Source organism: Petaurus breviceps, unplaced genomic scaffold (assembly GCF_028583685.1).
Source record: "Petaurus breviceps papuanus isolate PSGF00001 unplaced genomic scaffold, PetGlider_PUasm1.0 140, whole genome shotgun sequence".
Classification (NCBI taxonomy): Eukaryota; Metazoa; Chordata; class Mammalia; order Diprotodontia; family Petauridae; genus Petaurus; species Petaurus breviceps.
Window position 1 is genome coordinate 50,562,298 of NW_027185698.1, and position 22,542 is coordinate 50,584,839.

The following is a 22,542-nucleotide window of genomic DNA, read 5'->3' on the forward strand; positions in this document are numbered from 1 at the left end:
CACACAAGTTGATTGCCGCAGATCAGGGTTTAAAATAAAGCAAAAGAGAGCTTTTGTACAGAGCTATAGAAGTCGCTCCTGGTCTTCACAGTCAAAATCATTTATTCTTTTAGCAGGCGGCCACCTTTTTTTAAATCTCATTTTTTCTCAATTACATGTAAAAAATTGTAACATTCATTTTTTAAGATTTTGAATCCTAATTTCTCTTTGTCCATGTCGCCTCCTTAAGAAGGCAAGTAATTTGATGTAGATTATACTTGTGTAGTCATGCAAAACATTTCCATATTAGCCATTTTGCCAAATAAAGCGGACCAAAACAACGGGCTTCCCAGAGTCTCATTTGATCAAATCACACAACACTTCTCAAAGTGTGCCCCAAAGCAAAGCCTCACATCAGGGATTATATAGCCTTCTCCTGGGTCAGAGAATGTAACCTCCTCTTGACCCACTGCCCAATCACACAGCATCAAGGTGTGGGCATTCCTGAAAACCAAGCCTCCTACCACAGGCTCCATGTGACCACATTCAGCCTATTAGGAGGCAGGGTATATTTTCAAATCAAGGAAGGTTCTCAGAGTCTCTTAAGCCTATCAAAGGGCCTAGGGGCAGGGAAGATCTTTAAATTTGCATTCCTTTTACAATGGTGCAGTGAATAGAGCACTGGCCCTAGAGTCAGGAAGTCCTGAGTTCAAATATGGCCTCAGACACTTAACACAAAAACTAGCCATGTAACCTTGGGCAAGTCACTTAACCCCAATTGCCCTACAAAAAAGCACAAAAAAAAATTTTCTTTAAAGTATGCTTTGATCTGCATTCAGACTCCCATCAGTTTATGGGAATGTGGATAGGATTTTTCCTCCTAAATTCTTTGCAATTGTCTTGGAACATTATATTGTTCAGCATAGCTACCTCATTTACAATTGATCATCATGCAATATTGTTGTTACAGTGTACTGATGTTATCCTGGTTCCGCTCTCTTAACTTTGCATCAAAAGTTCAGTAAGTCTTTCCAAGTTTTTATGAGAGCATACAGTGTTCTTTCTTATAGAACGATAGTATTCATCACAGTCATATGCTACAACTTGTTCAGAAATTCCCCAATTGTTGGCCATCCCCTCAGTTTCCCACTTTTTTGCCACCACAAAAGGAGCTACTATAAATGCTTTTGTACAAATAGGTCTTTTTCATTTTTCTTTGATCTCTTTGGGATACAAATCGAGTAGTGGTATTGTTGGATCAAAGGGTATGGACAGTTTTATAATCCTTTGGACATGGTTCCAAATCACTCTCCAGAATGATTGTTCATATCCTTTGCCCATTTATCAATCAGGGAATGACTCCCATCCTTGTAAATTTGGTTTATTTATATATAAATATATGTCTTTGAGAAATGAGGCCTTTATCAGAGAGAAATGCTCTAAAAAAAAATTTCCCCCCAGTTTTCTGCTTCCTTTCTAATCTTGGCTGCATTAGTTTTGTTTATGCAAAATCTTTTTGATTTGGTATAGTCAAAATTATGCATTTATATCCTGCAATGTTCTCTATTTCTTGCTTGGTGATAAATTCTTCCCTTATTCTTAAATCTGACAGGTAAAATATTCCATGCTCCCCCATTTGCTTATGATATCACCCTTTATGTCTAAATTATGTACTCATTTTGACCTTATCTTGGTATATGATGTAAGATATTGGTCTATACCTAGGTTCTGTCAAATTGCTTTCCAGTTTTCCCAGCAATTTTTGTCAAATAGTGAGTTCTTGTCCCCAAAATTTGGATGTTTGAGTTGATCAAATACTAAATTACAATGGTCATTTACTACTGTGTATTATGTACCTAATCTATTCCATTAATTTACCACAATTTCTTAGCCAGTACTAGACTATTTTGATGATTACCTCTTTCTAATATGGTGTGAGATCTGGTACTGCGCTAGGCTGCTTTCTTTAACATTTTTTTTAAATGATTCTCTTGATAATCTCAATCTTTTGTCCTTCCAGATGGATTTTGTTATTATTTTTTCTAGCTCTATGAAATAATTTTTTGTCAGTTTGGCATGGAACCGAATAAGTAAATTAATTTAGATAGGATTGTCATTTTTATTATATTGACTTGGCCTACCCAGTTGTTTAGATCTGACTTTATTTTTGTGAAAAGCATTTTATAATTGTGTTCATATATTTCCTGGATTTGTTTTGGCAGGTAGACTCCCAAGTATTTTATATTGTGTACAGCTATTTTAACTGGAATTTCTCTTTCTGTCTCTTTCTGCTATACTTCGTTGGTAATATATAGAAATGCTGATGATTTATGTGGATTCAATTTATATACTGCAATTTTGCTGAAATTGTTAAATATTTCAGGTAATTTTTTAGTTGATCCTCTAGAATTTTCTCTAAGTATACCATACTATCATGTGCAAAGAGTAATAGTTTTGTTTTCTCATCACTTATTCTAATTCCTTCAATTTCTTTTTCTTCTCATTGCTATAGCTAGCATTTGTAGTACAATATTGAATAATAGTGGTGCTAATGGGCATTCTTGCTTGAAGAATATCAAAAGAATCAATTTTAAAAATTCACTGTAAAAATTTTATTTATTTATTTACCAGTTAGATTTATTTCCTCCTGTAGCTCATTTAATGTTTCCTTTGATTTGATGCATATATGTTTAGTATTGATATTACTTCATTGTCTATGATATCTTTTAGCAAAATGTAACTTCCTTGCTTATCTCTTTTAATTAGTCCAATTTTTGCTTTTACTTTGAGATCATGATTGCTACCTTCTTTTTTTTTTATCCTCAGCTGAAGCATAATAGATTCTGCTCCAGCCCCTTATTTTTACTCTGTGTGTTTCTTATGAACCCTATATTGTTGGATTCTGGTATTTAATTTTTTTCCACTATACACTTCCATTTTATGGGTGAATTCATCCCATTCACATTAACAATTATGCTTATTAACTATCTATTTCCCATGACCTTATTTTCCCCCCTGTTTATTCTTTTTTTCTCTCTTTTTACTCAGTCCCTCATCAAAAGTGTGTTTTGCTTCTGATCACTACCTCCCTTAATGTGCCCTCCCTTCTATGAGGCAGTTACCTTTTGATAGATTAAAGAATCATAAAACAGAGCTTTAGGGCAGAGATTCCTAACTTTTTATCCTATACCACTTTGGCTTTCAGTAAACCCTCTACCCGCTATTTAATATAAAAGGAAATAAATTCTAAAATAAACAAACATTTTAGTTTCATAAAGTTGCTAAATGTTAATAGAAGAGAGTCAAATAAGCAGTCTTTTGATTCTGTTTCTTCTTAACCAAAAGCTATATTGTTATTATAGCTTTAAATGAGATACCAGAATCTCATTATCCATTTCCAATTTGTTACTTGGTTGGGATTTTTATTAAGAACAGGACTTAGAGTCTTGATTCACAGTTCCAAGTTGTTATAAATGGAAATAAAGCCTTATGGGAACATTTAGTAAAAATGGGATATACTTCTTTTTTTTTTTTTTTGGTTTGTTTTTTGCTTTTTGGAGGGCAATTGGGGTTAAGTGACTTGCCCAAGGTCACATGGCTAAGTGTCTGAGGCCAGATTTGAACTCAGGTCCTCCTGACTCCAGGGTCAGTGCTCTATTCACTGCGCCACCTAGCTGCCCCGATGTACTTACTTCTTTAAGGTTATACCAAAAATTCTGTGACTTCATTGATTGGAAATCGAAGTTTCTAGGAGCAACTAAAGTTACAGTAGAATTAGTTCAGAATAGAAACTTTCTAGGTCCCTCCTAAGTTTTGGCTTAGTCAAGAGAAAGACTGATTGAATGCTTAGTCCTTTTCCTTTCTATATTAGCAGAGACCTGATGGGCACAGCCTCTTATAAAAACAAATATCTCACACAGATTTTAACACATTAAACTTATAATAATTAACCCTTTCAAACAAAGTTATATCTGCCTTCACATGGAATCTCACTTTCATCTCCAACAACCTTCTAGGGAACTTGTCAATAAAAAAAAACTATCTTCATCATTGTCATCAACATAGATAATAGCCATAAAGAAAAGATAAATCTGAACTATTCCCTGATATTTTTGTTCTATGTAGTGAATAGTACTCAATGCTTTAAAGTTATTCATGTTTTGATATTTAGGGTTTTCATACATTCATTAAAATGTCTTTGATGAGGTGCCTGTGATAGTGAGATTTCCATTCCCATGATGTTTTAAGTGTAACTTTTTAGAATTCATTCCTGTAAGAAATCCTTTCTTGTGTTCAGCCCCATACATTTATTAAACTGTCTCTGATGAGGTGTCTGTGATAGTAAGTGAGATTTCCATTCCCATGATGTTTCAAGTGTAGCTTTTTAGAATTCATTCCTGTGAGAAATTCTTTGTTGTTGTTCAGTTATTGATGCTTCTAGTTTTAAGAGATTTACAAGAGGAGGAACTTAGAAATACTGGTTTGATGTTGCCATCTCCTGGGCCTATTAGCAGAAAGTTTGCAAGAACAACATAATTGAATGCATAAATAACTTTGGAGATAAATCCCTAGAGATAAGCAAAAGTATTTCAGCTGAAGAAATGAGGTTATCAAAATTCCAGTTCTCAGCAACATTACTTTGGTTCATTCTCTATTAAAAGGTCAAAGACATCTAGCAATAAATCTCTCTCACCACTGACTTGGAAGTGATACCTTCCTTTTCTGGGCCTTAATTTTTCCATATGAAATATTAGGAAGTTCACCTAGTATAAGACCCCAGTCCCTCATTCATTTAACCATTACTTGTTGAGCGTCATTCTAGGACATACAATTCACTGTTTCAATGACTGGTACAAGTCATCCTCTTCTTCTCATCCTATTCTTGTCCATATGTTCTCATAAATTCTCTATTAACATTCATCTATCATTCTGAAGGTCTTCTTTATGTTTTTTTCAATATCTGATGGATATCAGTGTAAAATATTTGAGTTGTAAACCTAGGACCTATATGATCACAACTACAAAACACTTTTCACACAAATAAAGTCAGATCTAACTAGTTGGGAAAATATCAATTGCTTGTGGCTGGGTAGAGCTAATAATACAATAAAAATGACAATTTTACCTAAATTAAATTACATATTTAGTGCCATACCAATCAATTTACAAAAAAACTACTTTATAGGGCTAGAAAAAATAGTAACAAAATTCATTTAGAAGAACAAATATCAAGGGAATTAATGAAAAGAAATGCTAGGGAAGATGGACTAGCTATACCAGATTTCAATCTGTATTATAAAGCAGCAGTCAGGGGTGGCTAGGTAGCACAGTGAGTAAGAGCACTGGCTCCAGTGTTGGGATGACCTGGGGATCAAATCTGGGCTCTGATACTCAGCACCACACCCAGAAATTGATGGCCGTGTAACCTTGAGCAAGTTACTTAAACCCAATTGCTTTTTAAAAAAATAAATAAATAAAAAATAAAGCAGCAGTCATCAAAACTACTTGGTACTGGCTGAGGCATAGAGTAAGTGGATCAATGGAATACAATAGGCACATGAGATTCAGCAGTCAATGACTATAGTAATCTATTGTTTGATAAACCCAAAGACCCAGTTTTTGGGATAAGAACCACTATTTGACAAAAACTTCTGGGAAAACTGGAATAAAATATGGCAGAAACTGGGCATAGACCATTATCTAATACCATATACCAAAATCAAGTCTAAATGGGTGCATGATCTAGATATAAAGGTTGGTACTGTAAGCAATCTTGGAAACCAAGGAATAGTTTACCTGTCAGATTTATGGAGAGGAAAGACTTTATGACTAAACAAGAATTAGAGAGCATTATAAAATTCAAAATGGATAATTTTGATTACATTAAATTGAAAAGCTTCTGTACAAACAAAGCCAATGTAACCAAGATTAAGAGGGAGGTGGGAAATTGTCTCTGATAAAGGACTTGTTTCTAAAATATACAGAGAATTGAGTCAAATCCACAAGAATACAGTCATTCCCCAATTGATAAATGGTCAAAGGATATGAACAGGCAGTTTTCAGAGAAAGAAATTTAAAATATCTATAAGCACATGAAGAAATGCTCTAAATCACTATTGATTAGAGAAATGCAAATCAAAACAACTCTGAGGTACCACATCTCACCAGTCAGATTGGCTAAGATGACAAAACAGGAAAATGACACATGCTGGAGAGGATGTGGGCAAATTGGAACACTAATGCATCGCTGGTGGAGTTGTGAACGGATCCAACCTTTCTGGAGAGCAATCTGGAATTGTGCCCAAAGGGCTATAAATAATTTCATACCCTTTGACCCAGCAATACCACTTCTAGGATTATATCCCAAAGAGATCATAGAAGTGGGAGAAAGACCCATATATATGTACAAAAATATTTATAGTAGCTCTTTTTGTGGTGGCAAAGAATTGGAAATTAACGGGGTGCCCATCAATTGGGGAATGGCTGAACAAGTTGTATTATATGCATATAATGGAATACTATTGTGCTATAAGAAAGAGGCACAGATGGACTTCACATTTACCTGGAGAGGCATATACAAACTGATGCTGAGTGAGAAGAGTAGATCCAGGACAAATTTGTACACAATTACAGACACAACGTATGTGTGATGACCAACTCTGATAGACTGGACTCTTCTCAGCAATGCAGTAATATAAGTCAATCCCAAAAGACTCATGATGGAGAGAGATGTCTACATCCAGAGAAAGAACTAGAAAGAACTGAGTTTGAATCCAGATTGAAGCAAACTACCTGATCTTTTTCCTTTTCTTGTTTGGTTTTATTTCCTCTTTACCATTTTTCATTCTATCTGATACAATCCGTCTTTATAACCTAATGTCTAATGTGAAAATATTTACAGATTCTATACTTGACTGTATTCTGCCATGGTGGGGGGGTGGGAAGTAGGGGGACAGAATTTGAAACTAAAGGAATTGTGGAATTGAATCTTGTAAACTAAAAGTAAACAAACAAATTAATAAAAAAAATTATTTTGAAAAAATATTTGAGCTGTATATATAACCTTTCACTCTTCATTCCTGGTTCATCTCCTTTTCTCCTCATATAGATCTATGATGATGTCTTCTATAACACTTTACAAATACTATTTAATATCTTGATAAAGCTTATTTACACTCATTTTATATTTTTGTCACCTGCAATTTTAATTATTATTATTATTGCTTTTGTTTTTGGAAGGGGGAGGGCAGGGCAATTGGGGTTAAGTGACTTGCCCAAGGTCACATGGCTAGTAAGTGTTAAGTGTCTGAGGCTGGAGTTGAACTCAGGTCCTCCTGACTCCAGGGTCAGTGCTCTATTCACTGTGCCACCTCGCTGTCCCAATTTTAATTATTTTAAGATCATGATATTCCATAATTCACAATGATGAACATCACCAGAAGAATTGCTAGTGTTTAAAAGATGAACTTTTGCAGAAGACTTCAGTTTGAGATTACCAAAATTATGGCAGAATTTCCTTAACTGACCACTTCTTATCTCCTTCTATTCAGTTCTAGACTCAGATTATTGTGATTATGCAGTGTCTGTCAAGATGCACAAATACTGGTGGGCTAATTCAACAAATGACACCAATCGCATACAGCAGTAAATGTTTTTCATTCATTTTGTTTTTCAGGTGTGTCTGATTGAGCTAATATTTTTTGAATGACCAAAGTATCTCATTGAAGAGGTCCTAAGCCATTTAGAGGGTTGAGGCAATTAGTTCAATTTTACCCATAACAGGAACATTAAAGAAAATATCATGAAATCCTTCGTCTATTTGAATGACATACAGGACCCCCACCATGACACTGGTGAAAATCTTTTATTTGCATTATCTTCCTGTTTTTTGCTTGCCTGATGTTGATACTTTGCAGATTGTTGAACAAAATTATCTTTGTAGCTGTATTTGCAAGAATCTTTTGTAATTTTAGTAAATGTGAGAGATGCTTTGCTTGAGGAGAACCTATAAAGTTACATTTTGTTCTACCTAAATGCTTTTTTGAAAATACAGTAGCATAATATGTGAGTGTATATATGTACATGTGTTTATATTTATATGTATATGTTCATTTACACATATGTGTGCATAGATATAAATATATGTGTGTGTGTATATATATATATATATATATATATATATATCTTTATACCTCCTAATCAACTGTTTTGACTATAAAGATAAGGTCTGCTGTTAAAAATCACTAATGGAAGCCTGTTCATTCAGTTTCCATGTTTTCATCAAGGTTAAACTCATATGATTATCCTCATATATCATTCTTTTAAAAATTTACAGATTTATTAGAAATGAGATTTATAATTTGGTAGTTGCTGATGTCCATTTGGTTGCCTTTGGGTGTAGGGCTGAGTAGTAGAGACACTATAACTTGTTGTCATTGTTGTTTTTATCCTTCTTTCTTGAAGAGGACCAGTGATATCATAAGGGTGATATCCTGACTTACAAGTGAATTGGTTGTGAGACAAAGCTGTGCAAAGTCATCAGCCTCACTCTCTCCTTCAGAGTCATCAGAGTCCAGTGGCAAGACATATGTCAAGATGACTGGTGATGGCCCAGGATACAGTGGGTGACCTTGGCCTTTTTAACCTGAAGTCTTTTGCAAGTCTCCATTTGTCTGAGGCTAGGCCCCTTCATCGATTAAGGGCTGATAGGAGTTGAGACAAAAGATGGGCCTAGTTTGCCATTACAAAAGAATCAATCTGGGGGGAAGACCCTCTGAGTTTCTGACCAGAACAAAAAACAATTGTTATTTACACTCCCTCTGAGTCACCAAAACCCAAAAAGTGAGTGAGTGAAGCTTGGGCTTTATTATTGGTCAATCAATGAAAACCAGTGATTTTGGTTTAAAGGCATAGTCAAGTAGCTCCATTGGAATCACAGTGGGCTTTTTCAAAGCTTGCTTTTTCAGAGCTATATTTCAAGAAATCATAAGTGAAAACTACATGAGACAAAGAGTTAATTGTTCCAGCTTTTTGAAAAAAAAATAAGAACAATTGCGAAATAAATAAATGGGCTTGGAGGGGGGAGGAAATCTAGCTTCCAAATCCCCAAGATAGGAGGAGGAGGAGGAGGAAGAGGAGGAGGAGGAGGAGAAGGGAGAAGAAGAAGAAGAAGAAGAAGAAGAAGAAGAAGAAGAAGAAGAAGAAGAAGAAGAAGAAGAAGAAGAAGAAGAAGAAGAAGAAGAAGAAGCTCAGTGGGTCCCCAGGGAGCTGATACTACTACTCACAGATTGTCGATTATCCTTTGTTCTCAAAGAGAGCAAATTGCATCATAAGGGTGACAACTTTCAAGTGAATTTGGATTTAAGTGAGGCAGAGCTGTACAAAGCCTCACTCTCTCATCCACAGTCATTGGATACCAATGGAAAGACATAAGTCAAGATAACTGGTGATGGCCCCAAATCAATGAACAAATATTACCAGGTGCCAGGCACTGTGCTAAGCACTAGGGATGAAAAGAAAGTCACTATACATTCTGGATCCAGTGTACAAGATCCTAGACTAAGTAAGCTTCCTTGGTCCAGTGAAAAAGTCCTGGATCAAGAGGAAGAGTTCCTGGACCAAGAAAGAAATAAGCCAAGGAACAGCAAGGTATGGAACCATAATGTAGAGGTAGAAACTCAGAATTTGTACTTTAATAATACTCAGTTTATATGAGTTTAGTAGGTTCAGGAGAGTAAGTTGACTCCAAGTGCTTCCTCCTAAGTGGAATAATACTTAACTATTAGTCTGTCTATAAGACTGTATAAACCCCTGGGAGATGAGACTCACCAGAAGAATTAACTATTTTACTCCCTAGTAACCCAGAGTTCTTTTCTCTTTCAGGGTAATACTATAAATCCATACTACTTGCCTGTCCTATATTCTATGCTACCCACTCCCATCACATGCTTTTCCATTGTCCTCTGGGAAACAGAACACTTCAGAGGCTATAGAATTCCATCATACAAAGCTATATAGCATCACTGGAAGAATATTATAGTTAAAACAATGGGCCTTTGATTTATTTGCATCATTTAAAGGACTGAACAATTTCCCAAATTCAACCGAGGCCACCCTCTTCCTCTTATTCAATTCTAGATCCAGCTCCAGGCCCATTCAAAGTGTTTCTCCAAGATATATCTATAGAAAGATGAACTCTTTTGGGTTGCCCATCTAACTGCATATAGGCATTCTTCATCCACTTGATATTTTCTCTGTGAATATTTAGGCAGAATTATTTTGAGTGATGATTGATCTCATTTATGAATGATAGATCTTGGGGACCTCTTGGACTTGATGCTATCAGCAAAACGCCACCCACAAGTAGGTACATCTGGAGGACCTTAATATATATATATATATATATATATATATATATATAGTTAATATCTCTCATTTGAAGTCTGCACTGAACATCTATTGTAGTAGCAAACACCTTTGGCAAGTACACATCTGTTTTATGCATCACTTGATATTAGCAATTGCAGAATTATCAAAGTTATCTCTATTGTTATATCTTTCAATAAATCATATATTAATCCAAAGGTGGTAGTTCCAGTGCAATTGGTGGAGAAAATAAGTTTATTGTAAAAGCCTCTACAGATTTCTTCCTATTTTCTTCTGTTTGTTCTTCCACTTTTATTTTTAAAATGCTCTCAGGATCATTTTTTGTTGTTTTGTTCTCTTTCTGTATATTTTTTCCTCTACTGATTATTGCTCTTTTGTTAGGTCATACTACTCATGATTTCCTATGAATCTCCTTTAAAATATTTTTAAATGAATTTATATTTTGATCCAGTGTAGTCCTAGGTTGTCCTGTCTCTTTGCTTGACGTAGAAAACAACTATTTGTTGGCAGAAGCAGAGTCTAGCTCTTTGGGTCTCCTCTTTATGATAACTGATTAAGTTTCTCTAGGAAATGGTTATCAAATGTTGATGTCTTCTCTTTTATTAATTTCTCCAATTAATTGGGACTCCTACCCTCCAGAGTCTTGTGCTGACTTAGGAAAGAGGCAACACAGAGCAGTGAAAAGTGCTAGATTTGGAGTCAAAGGACCTAGGATCAAATCCTAACCCTGCCACTAAGTACCAGTGTGACCTTAGATATTTTGCAACCTCTCTGGTGCCTCAGTATCCTAATTTGTAAAATGAGAGTGTACTCAATGATCCCTAAATTTCCTTTAGACTATGATCATCTGTTTTTAAATTGAAATTTCAAGTAGATATAGCTGTTATAGTTAGATCAGTTTTAAGACTAAGATAGTAATTATTTATAAGTAGTTGGTAAACTTTTAAAAATTAAAATCAATAATTTACCTTAAAAATTTTCAAACTAAAAAACTGGGTACAATATATTTTAAGTTACCTGGTTTGCTATAAATTTCAGTCAGAGAAACTCTACCATCTCTTAATTGTGCTTTTCCCAAAATTCTTATTAGTAATGGGAATGGTAATCATTTATTTTGAGAATCCAGATGCAATTGTTATTGAATTCATCATATCCTTTTAAGTCATCTTCATTTTCTAGTTTTCTTTTCTGACTCTTACCTTATCACTATAAGGAAAAGTAGCTTCACAGAAAGTATTTGACATTGACATATAGAGAAATGTTGTAGTATTCAGATCCCTTCTTGTACAATCTCTGGGCTTATGTAATACAAACTCTTTTGCTAAGAAAAATATAAATCATTCGTTGCCCCCAACACACACACACACACACACACACACACACACACACACAATATTTTAAACACAGAAAGAAGAGGTGTACCTTCAAAAATCAAGTTACCAAAATAACTTAAGGCTATGGACATGTATCTGTGTATATATCTGGGCCAAGTTTTCCTACTCCCTACATTGTTTGAGTTATATATTTAGCATAGAACAAAGTGCATAAGGAGAAGAGAAGAGGAAATGTAGAGATCTGTGTATACAGCAGCCTTACCTGATTGTTCTTTGCTATCTCATATGCAATTACTTGTGCCAGATATGTTGTTTCTAATTCTTTACTAAATGAAGGAAATTTGAGCATTTGGTATGAGTAGAGAATATTCATATGTCCTGTGAATAGTATCAAAAAGATGTGTAATTCCTTTAACAAACTAAGATTTACCAGTGTCAGTTATTGTCTTCATTACCACCCCATTTATAATATGAGAGAAACTGAATAATAGTAATAGCTCTGAGATTCGGGGTCTGAGAGCTCTTAGAGTGGGATCAAGTCAGAATCATTCAATAGTTTCTTCTTCTGGGATCTTGATTATTCAAAAATTCTTTTTTGTGTGTGATGTCAATTGCCTGGACCCTATTCCATACCCATTTTATCTCTTATATGATGGTGGGTTACTTTTACACAGCTATTCAAAGTTTTTGAAAAAAATATGACCTCACCTCTTTATCACTATTTTCAGTATCTAAGACTTGCCATTGGTTATTCTGAGTTGTGTGGATTTTATTCACTGTTCTCTTTTAAAAGTCCAAGAGATGAATTTCCAAATTTTATGCTTTTGTAAACTTAGCAAAGAGATAAATGGAGTTTCCCATAATTCTGGTAAAACCAGAGAGTCTTAAGCCTCATTTTAGGGAATAAATTCAGTTCCTTAGGGAAATCTGAAGTCTTCATCCACCAAGGAAAATTCATCCAATCCTTACAGGAAGATTGTAAAGATGTTCAGCACCGTGGACAGATCCAGGTGGGGGAGGAGGAAGCCCTGCTTAATAAGGCTTTGACATTCCCCTTCCCTCCCCTTTTTATCCTTCCCCCCAGCACCATCTTTTCTTTCTTTCCCCATTTATGACTTTTTTTTTTCCAGAGACTAGTACAGAGAGGAGGGAGAAAAGCCCAGAGAACAATTTGTGAAATACATTCAACATTGTAAAGAAAATTGTAAAAGACTGAAGAACTCTGATCATCCCAATTACCATCCACAGTTCCAAAGGACCAATGATGAAGCATGCTGTCCTACTCTTTAGAGAAATGTTATTGATTCAAGGTCATTATGAACATAAATTTTTGGACATGGTCAATATGGGGGTTTGTTTTGCTTGACTATGCATATTTGTTACAAGTGTTTTCTTTTTTCTTTTTCCATTGGTTATTTAGGGGTAGTGGTAGGGTTACAGAAAAAGAGACAGTGATTGACAGTATGTGCAAAAGGGGAAGGTCATAAGGTCAGGAGAAAGCAATAGAGTCCTTAAAGAGAGGCACTAACATTAAAGGTACTAGGAAAAACTTCTTACAGAAGCTGAGGTTTTAGATGAAGCTTGAATGAAGACAGGGAAGCCAGGAGGTAGAGATAAGGAGGGAGAGAATTCTAGGAATGGTTAGGGATATTCCTTAGCCCTACATTATGCTTTTTTTTTTACAGTAAGTAACATCACCAATATATAACATTATATGATCTACAGAGAAGTTTCCTCATAACAAATTTCTGAGGTGTAATATTTGTTACATGGATTACAAATCTCCTTTGGCAGAGCATCCATGCAGATAGAAGTTGGCTTGTCTCCTTCCCACTCTCTTTTAGTGATCTTTTAAAATTCCATATTTAATTCTGTAAAAGTTTACTGATGTATTTTGTTATGACACAACAGATACTGCCAAGAAACATCAAAACAAATCCCTTTACAAAGTTTGTTCTCTGAGAAAACAGATGATTAATTATTAAGGAAGGAAATAAAAAGGTATTAAGCATATCATGTTTCCAGAGTTATTGCTCAGGCTTCTATTTTCCAAGTATGGCAAGTTATCTAAGAATAGTGCCAGAAGCAATAAAACTCAGCTGACCAGCAATATTAAGGCCCATGGAACCAGTTTTGTAATGCTATTTTGTGGATTAGAAAAAAATCAAAGAAAAGAAATGACTACTATATAAGATAGATGGGCTAATGATAACAGTGAAAGAGGGAAGACAGAACTACTCAACTCTTATTTTCTTTCTGATTTTTCTATCAAGAAAAGCAAGATTAAGACTTGGAAGGGTAGAAAAAAATATTTAACAGAAAACTGAATCCTAGTGGAATGAGGCTGAATGCTTTTAATGAGGTTGTCACCAAAACCAGAAAACTTACATCTCAAAGTACTGAAAGAACCATAGACATCTCTGAAAGATCATAGAGAATGATAGAAGTAGTACAAGACTTAGCACAGAGGAAAGTGTTTGGTGTAATGGTATTAGAATAAAAGAATCCAAGTTCAAATCCTATCTCTGTTACTCTGTAACTGGGTAAATTTGGGAAGATGTTTTATCTTTCTAGGCCTCTGTTTCCTCATCCATAAGATGAGAGTGTTGGACTAGATGATGTCTGAGTTACCCTCTATCTTCAACTCTATAACCCTATGATATACCATGGCAGAAGATGGGTAAATGTCCTAATTTTCAAAAAAGGTAAAAGATATATTCTTCCAACTATAGGCTACTGAGTTTGATTTCTTCTCATTGCAAAGTTCTAGAGTGTATTATTAAAATAATTTTAATTGACATTTAGAAATTTATGGATGATAAAAGGTGGGAGGAATAACTAACATGGTAGATGAGGTCCCAGAAAGCTCTCAACAGGTTAAAACAAAGAGCCAAATCTAAAAAGTAAGATGAAATATCATAAAGATAAATATAAAATCCTGTACACAGGTTCAAAATCTCAATCACACAAGTACAGGATTGCTGAGAAATAACTAGGATACTAGTTCATTAGAAGAAGAAAAAAGATATTGGGGTTTTAATTTAATTTAATTTAAATTCAATGTGAGTCAGTAAACATCATGTGATCTTAAGCTACATTGATAGAAATAATATCCAGAATAAGGGAGGTAATAGTACTGTCGTAGTCAGACCATATCTATATTTTGATGTTAAATTATGGGTGGCCCAGTTGAGGAAAGCATTGATAAATATGAATTATTCTCAGAAGAGGAAAACTGGGATGGTGAGAGGACAGGAAACTGTTATACTTAGAGGAGTTGAAGGAATTATTTAAGACTTAATGAGCACATGATAGTTGTCCTAAAGTGCTTGTAGCATTCTTACATGAAATAAGGAGTACACTTGTTCTATTTGTATGTTTAGGATAGAATCAGGACCAGTGGTGGAAATTACAAAATGGAAAATTTTAGCTTGATAAAGAATTTATATCCCAAGTATGTGTGGGAGAGGATGGAGGTTTAGTTGAATAAACATCCTTCCTATAATCTTAATCTATGAGATCTTCTATATCTTTAAGTCTCAAGTGAAGGCTCGATGTCCATTTGTCAGGGAGATTTTAGAAGGAATTCTTGTTCAACTGTGGCTTCAATTAGATGATTTCTGAGGTCCCTTCTAATTCTGAGATTCTGCAAATTTGTCATTCCTAGAAAAATTATAGATCAGGTTCTTAAAAGGGAGTTTTATAAGCATGTGGAAATGGCAACAGTGACCGCTGAGTCAGAAGGGATTCAAGATTATAATCATGTCAAAATAGTCTTATTGCCTTTTTCCAGTGTCTCCCACACCCTAGGGTTTCTAGGTTGATTTGATGTCACAATAGTCTTGTGGACAAGATGGACTGACATGGGCTAGATGATAGTACATTTAGCTGTATTTGGAAGAAGTTAAAGAACTTGACCTAAAGAGGTCTGATTGATTTCAACCTGATGGGACATTTCTAGTGGATTACTTCTATTACTTGAATGAATATATGAAAGTAATGCTTATCAAATCTGCAAATGATCCAAAGCTGGAAAAGATAGTTATTGGAATCTAAAATGATCTTGACAGGCTATAACAACGACTTCAGTTAATGTGTTTAAATGAATCCTACTGGTGGGCTCCCCAAAAAATCAACTGTAAAAGACATGAAGGGCATGGCTAAGTAATTTTTATGTGAAAATTTTTAGGGAGTTTTAGAGGACTACAAATAAGTTTGATATGTGTCAGCAATTTTGTGTTACAGAAAATTGGAAACTGTCAAATAAGGATAGGTTGAAGGAACTGAGAATGCCTACAGAAAAGTTTTAATGAAGCCATGATTGTTGTTAAGTCATTTTTCAGTGTATTCAACTCTTTGTGACTCCATTTTAGGTTCTTTTGGCAAAGATACTGAGGCAAACAGGATTAAGTGACTTGCTCAGGGTGACACTGCTAGTATCTGAGGCCAGATTTGAACTAAAGAAAATGAGTTTTCATGACTCCAGGCCTAGCACTCTATCCACTGTGCCACCTTGCTGCCTTAAATCATACAAATTGTTCTCATGTGGAAAAGGTATTTGACTCATTTAATTTGAGCCCAAAGGATAGAACTTGGACCAATAAACTATGATATTGTGATCCTAAATTATAGAGAATCAGATTTTTACTTAATAAATGATGACTGATTCACTATTTAATGGAAGTTTGACCTTATATTAAGTGCCAGGCACTGGAGGTAAACATTCAGAAATGGAGCAGAGTTCCATGTAAGTTAATAAATTCTCCATCGTTAGAGATATTCAAGTGGTGTATAGACGACAACTTGCTAGGAATTTTACATGTAGAATATGTGTTCTGGGTATGGATTTGGACAAACCAAATCTGAGATAGAGGTTAACCAAACCTGAGATAGAGGCAATTACAAAAGATAGAATAGCTAACTGGTTCCATGAAACTGAAAATCTTCTGCATAGACAAAATTAATGCAGCAGGGTGGTGCAGGTGGATAGAGCACTGGGCATGAAGTCAGCAAGACACAAGTTCAAATCCAGATTCACACACTGGCTGTGTGACCTTGGACAAGTCACTTAGCCTGTTTGTCTCACTTTCCTCAACTGTAAAATGGAGATAAGAATAACAGCTGCCTTATGTAGCACCGATACAATATTTACAGTGCCTACAATCATGATAAAGACCATGACTATAAGTATCACATGATGTTTGATCACAAAATATGCCAAACTCTCCAGATAGAGGATAAAGTTGAAAGATTTATTTAGATACCAGAAAACCAAATCCCCAAACAGTAAACAGATTCCATCATAGTACTAAAGATTTTCAGAAGCCACAGTAATGCTGAGAGCTACAGCATCCTTTAGCCATCCCACAAACTAATACAAGATTTTTAAAAATATTTACTCATAAAACTCTCTATCTAAGCGCCTCTGTCCCCAACTGTCTCCAACTGTCGGCCCTGCTCTCCACCAGTGTCCTGTGGGCTCTGCTTCTCCTCAGCAATCTCTTCCCACCACAGGCTCCATGTGATTACATTCAGCCTATCAGGGGGCAGAGATTATCTTCACAGCAGGGAAGCTTCCTGTGTGCTCTAGGAGGCAGAGTTTATCTTCAAACTCCCCCCCAGATCTATTAAGGGTCGGGAAGATCTTCAAATTCCCATTCCCATTACACTTTGCAGGGTTCTTATGAAGATCAAATGAGATATTTGTAAAGTGGTTAGCTTAGGGCCTGGTGGATAGTATGTGCTATATAAATGCTAGCTGTTATTATTTAAAAAGTGAGGGATTTTATCATTGGAAGAGGACAGTTCATTCATCAAAAACATAGGTAAGAGGGAGTGAGGGACATCAACAACCCAAGCTGTAGATACTATCAGGATACAGAGCCAGGGGCTCATGGTTGTGAGAGAGTGGAGATGTGGCAGGTGATCATGTCGTGATCATAATTCACTGCCACGAGAGGAAACTCTTCTACCATATCAAACAGAAGTAAAGAGTCATCATTTGACACTCTCAACATAGAGAATGCCCTGGGTCTGGATCTGGATGCTTATCTGCTTCTTGGGTGGCTCTGGTGGAATGTGGCCAGCTACTGTAAGTGAAGAAGAGTGAGGTTAAGAAGGACCTGAGCATATAGAGGTCAAAGTGGATTCCCTCAGCTTCTGGGGGCAGGTGATTCTCACATCTCCCTCTCAATCCCTACTCTCTCTCCAGTGCTCAGCACCACCAACTGCCCTTTTAGACATTTTGGAATGAATGCCCTGTAGACATCTCAAACTCACTATGTCCAAAACATGATGTTAATTTTTTCCCCCAAATCCCCCCTTCCCCAATTCCCATGACTCTTCCAAACACCTAGACTAGAAAGCTTGGTGTTGTAGTTGACTCCTTAACTCTCATTCAACATGTTGACAAATTTTGTCATGTTTACATTTACATCATCTCTTTCCCATGCATCCCCTACTCTCTACTCACACAGCTATCATCCTAGTTCAGGCCTTCATTACTTCTTGCCTGAAATATTAATTTCCCTGCTTCAAGCCTCTTCCCATTCTAATCTGTCCTCCACTAAGCAGCTAAAGTGATTTTCCAGAAATGTAATCTGCCCATGTCATTCCTTTACTCAATAAACTTCAATTGTTCCCCATTACCTCCAGGATCAAATATAAAGTCCTCTGGTATTTAAAGCTCTTCACAACTGGGTCCTTTCTTTTCTTTCCAATATTCTCATACTTTATTTCCCTTCTTACATTCTACGTTCAAGCTACACTAGCCTGGCTGTTGCTTGTAGGATATTCTATATATCCTATCTCTGTATCTTTATGTTGGCTTTCCCCCTTGCCTGTAATTCTTCACCTCTTCCTCCTAGTTTCCCTGGCTTCTGTCCGATTAAGGAGGTTCAGGATTCGAGTGAAGGGAACACTTGGCACTTCAAAAGATCCAATATAGTTTGTTTAGAATATAGGTGAATGGGAAGGAAACTGGAGATAACAGAGTGAAAGGCTTAGGAATAGTAAAATAAGAGCAATTATGATTAACATATATATACGTACATATTTACAATCATTACTGATGTGGGGAAGCACCACACAAGCTAGGGAATCCCGGGTACAGCCGTCAGGGTCTCGCTCGGGAGGGTCTCAGGCAGGACGTCTCCTCCATGGGTGAGATTCCAATTGGGTCTGAATCTTACAATTTAAGTAGTGCTGAGAACTAAGAAGGCATACTGCCAGGTGTTTTTAATAAGTATTGTATTTTGTGTGAGGCCTGGGATGGAGGCCAATCCCTCCAAGGCCCCCCTAAGAACAATGTTTGCTTGGAATGGCTACTTCCAGGAGTTGGGCAGTTATCATATCTCTTCTCAAGGACCTGGCCAGGGTCCCAGGAAAGGAGCAGCCTTCACATTCTCAGGATCCTCTGTTCCCAAACAACTCAGGGTAATAGAAAGGTCATATTGAGTTGGGGCTTTGGTTTGTATAATCTTATTGCTCACAAAGGGACTTACCTTGCTTGCCCCTTCAGCTTCCTTCAAGACAGCTCAAATTCTACCTTCTGCTGGAGGCCTTTCCTTGTCCCTCCATGCCAAGGGCTAGGGCTTTCCTCTCTGAGATTAGTTTCAGTCTACTCTGCACATAACTTGAATGTACCTAGTTATCTACATATTGTCCCCTAAATTGAAGGAGTCACTTGAGGGCATAGATAGCTAGGGGATTGAGGAGAACAATGTTTTGTTTTGTCTTTCTTTTGAAAGACAAAACTTTAACACTTTAACATATTTCCTGGCACACACTAACCATTTAATAAATGCTTTTTAACTAATTGTCCCTCCTTCCTTCCTCCCTTCTTTTCTTCCTTCCACCTGTATTTATGTATTTAACATCTGCTATGTGCTAGGTATGGTGGGGTAAGCATAAACATTTTACAACCCTAGTATTTTGTGATTCTAAGATTATAGTAATCTATTCAAGGTTTTCAAGGTTTGAGATTTCCACTCGAGTCTATTGATTCTATGAAGATAAGATCATATGATTCTTAAATATTATCTAAGATTTTAAGTTCTTAGAATTTCAGAATTCAAGAATTTTATTCAATCACTCTGAGGCTGTTCAATAGACAGTAATGACTATACATAGCTGGAGAGGGGAAGCTATGAGGTATTTTATGAATGTTATTCTTTGGTCATTTTTCAGTCATGTCTGACTCTCTGGGACTCTATTTGTGGTTTTCTTGGCCAAAATACTGGAATGATTTGCCATTTCCTTCTCCAAGTCATTTTACAGAAGAGAAAACTGAGGCAAACAGGGTTTAGTAACTTGCTTTGGGTCATACCATTAATGTATTCCATGAATTGAGTATTACAAAATACGACCCCCTTCCACAAATAAAACCTCTAAATAATTATTCTTATTTCATGAACTAAATTATTTTGAAGATCATTTTAGTTTCTAATACTTCCCATAAACTATGAAATCATCTGAAGTGATCAGTTGCATGTATCAGGAAAAGGAAATGGGAGACTAGAGTCTCCCTGCCTAGTAATGCCTTCCTCAAAAGCATTGTGTTTAGATTGTGAGGGCCTGGGTTCTACTTGCCATTCCCTAAACTTAATATTTTGTCTTCTACATCCTTTTCTTTGCCCAGATTGTCCCCCATGCCTGGGCTGAATATCTTCCTCATCTACACCTTTTAGTATCCCCTATTTCCTTCAAGGATCAGTTCATATGGCACCTCCTATGGAAAGCCTTTTTGATCCCCAAGTTAGTATTTGTTCCCTCCTCAAATAATAATGTATATATTTATTTAGATGCAGTCTCTATTAGAATTTAAGGTCTGTGAGAATGAGGAATGTTCTATCTCTGGTAGCCTAGTAATTCAAATTATTGTACATGCTTAAAAAATACTTTCTGGATAGTATTGGATTGAATGGCCCTCTTTACCTCCAGTCGCAAATCTTTTTTTTTTACTTGTCTGTTCTTTTATCACAGACTTCAGGTGATTTAGGTGTTGATCAGTGATGGAAGAGGATTGTTGAACACATCCCATCATTATCATTTAAGTATTTAAACTGAGGAAAGATGGCCATCAAAGCTTCTGTTGGGGAGTTTCCTATACTGTACAGGATTTTTTCCTTCCAGCTCTAAGTCTGAGAGTGAAGCAGAAAGAATAGATATCATGCAATCTTATTCCAGGCCACTGATACTTAACCAAAGGAGACCAGCGGAAGAGAAGAACCAATTTGTGGGGAGATCAGTGAACAATAGCTGTAGAGTCCTTGAATCTTCTAATTGGAGTAGATCTTAAAGGACTGTCCTTTTACCTTGTCCATTCTCCATCCCAGCTTACATATTTGGCCCAAGTGGAGCTCCAGACCTTTTTCTAAGAGCCTACTTTCTTGCCTCTGATACTAGCATAATTCTCCATCTTTCTCTCTGTCTCTTTCCCACTTTCTTGAGAATCAAGTCCCATAGAAACTTGTTAATTATAAACAGTAATTATCCAGTTTCCCCTCTTGGGAATCTGCCATGATACGCTTTCTAGTTGCCCTTTGGGACTCAGAAAGAGTACTCCAGAAAGACTTCCCTAGTCACTGTATTTGCTGTTCAGTCATTTTTAGTCGTGTCTGACTCTTCAAGATCCCAGTTGGGATTTTCTTACCGAAGATACTCAAGTGATTTGCCATTTCCTTATCCAGCTCATTTTACAGATGAGGAAATTTAGGCAAATAGGGTTAAGTGACTTGCCCAGGGTCACATAGCTATTAAATGTCTGAGAGCAGAGTTGACCTCAGAAAGATGAGTCTTTCTAACTTCAGGCCAGGCATTCCATTCACTAAGCCATCAAAAGAAAGGGACAACGCCCAAATTTCCCAGACCTTCTCCCACCCCAAGTCTTTCTCTGCCCTTGGGGCTTGGCTTTGGACTCCCTCTACTATCTACCATCTTTCTTTCAGAAAATGGAGAGATCTAGCCTCCTCCAAATAGAGACCAAAAAAAAAAAATCTGGTTTAGCCCAGAGGCAATTTTTACCCATCATAACAATTCTTTACAAAGTTATAGGATTTAAGAAACATAGATTATTAATTTTTAAAAATCATAAATGCTTGCAGCTCCTAAACCTAATCACTGATTCAGAGGTGAGGGTGAGGATGCTCACATGTGAATTTCTGTGTATTCAAATGCCCTCCCCCCTCCCTTTTTGGTGGGGCAAATTGTGATTTCCACAGAAATTATGGATAGCATGCCCAGCTAGGAAGGATCTGAAGTTAGATTTGAACTCACAAAGATGAGTCTTCCTGACTCTAGGACCTGGTACTCTATCCACTGCTCTGCTATGAATATCCTCTTATGCTGTTCTATATTGAATAGAGGAAATTTCTGATGTTTCTCTTTGGTTTTATTGAATCTTTGCTTCATCTGCCATTTTTTCATCTTTTTTTTTTTAATTATTTTTGCTTTTTGGAGGACAATTGGAGTTAAGTAACTTGCCTAAGGTCACACCACTAGTTTGTGTGTGTGTGTGTGTGTGTGTGTGTGTGTGTGTTAACTGTCTGAGGCCGGACTAATTGTGTCTTATGACTGACTAGAAAAAGTAAGCACATTGGAGGGGGCTCATGAGCTACAAGCCAACCAGCTCTTAAGGTAGACTGAAGGTTTTGTAGATTAATTACAAATATCTAGTCTCCTGCTTCCACCCAAAATCTCCAACAAAAATTGCTCACTTTCAATGAACTATACTATTATAAGAACATTGGTTTACTATGAATATCTGATTCTGCTCACTCAGTTTACCACTCTCTGGGTTCAGCTAATGAACTAGTTAAGATGGAGAAGCAGAAACTGGTAATAA

The 22,542-nt window shown here is 36.2% G+C and overlaps 1 protein-coding gene across 3 annotated transcripts in view; it reads right to left on the reverse strand.

The window, feature by feature from the left end:
* Positions 1-22,542, reverse strand: part of PIGG (phosphatidylinositol glycan anchor biosynthesis class G (EMM blood group)) — a 163,623-nt gene that overhangs the window by 96,893 nt on the left and 44,188 nt on the right. The gene's annotated exons all lie outside the window — the stretch shown is intronic.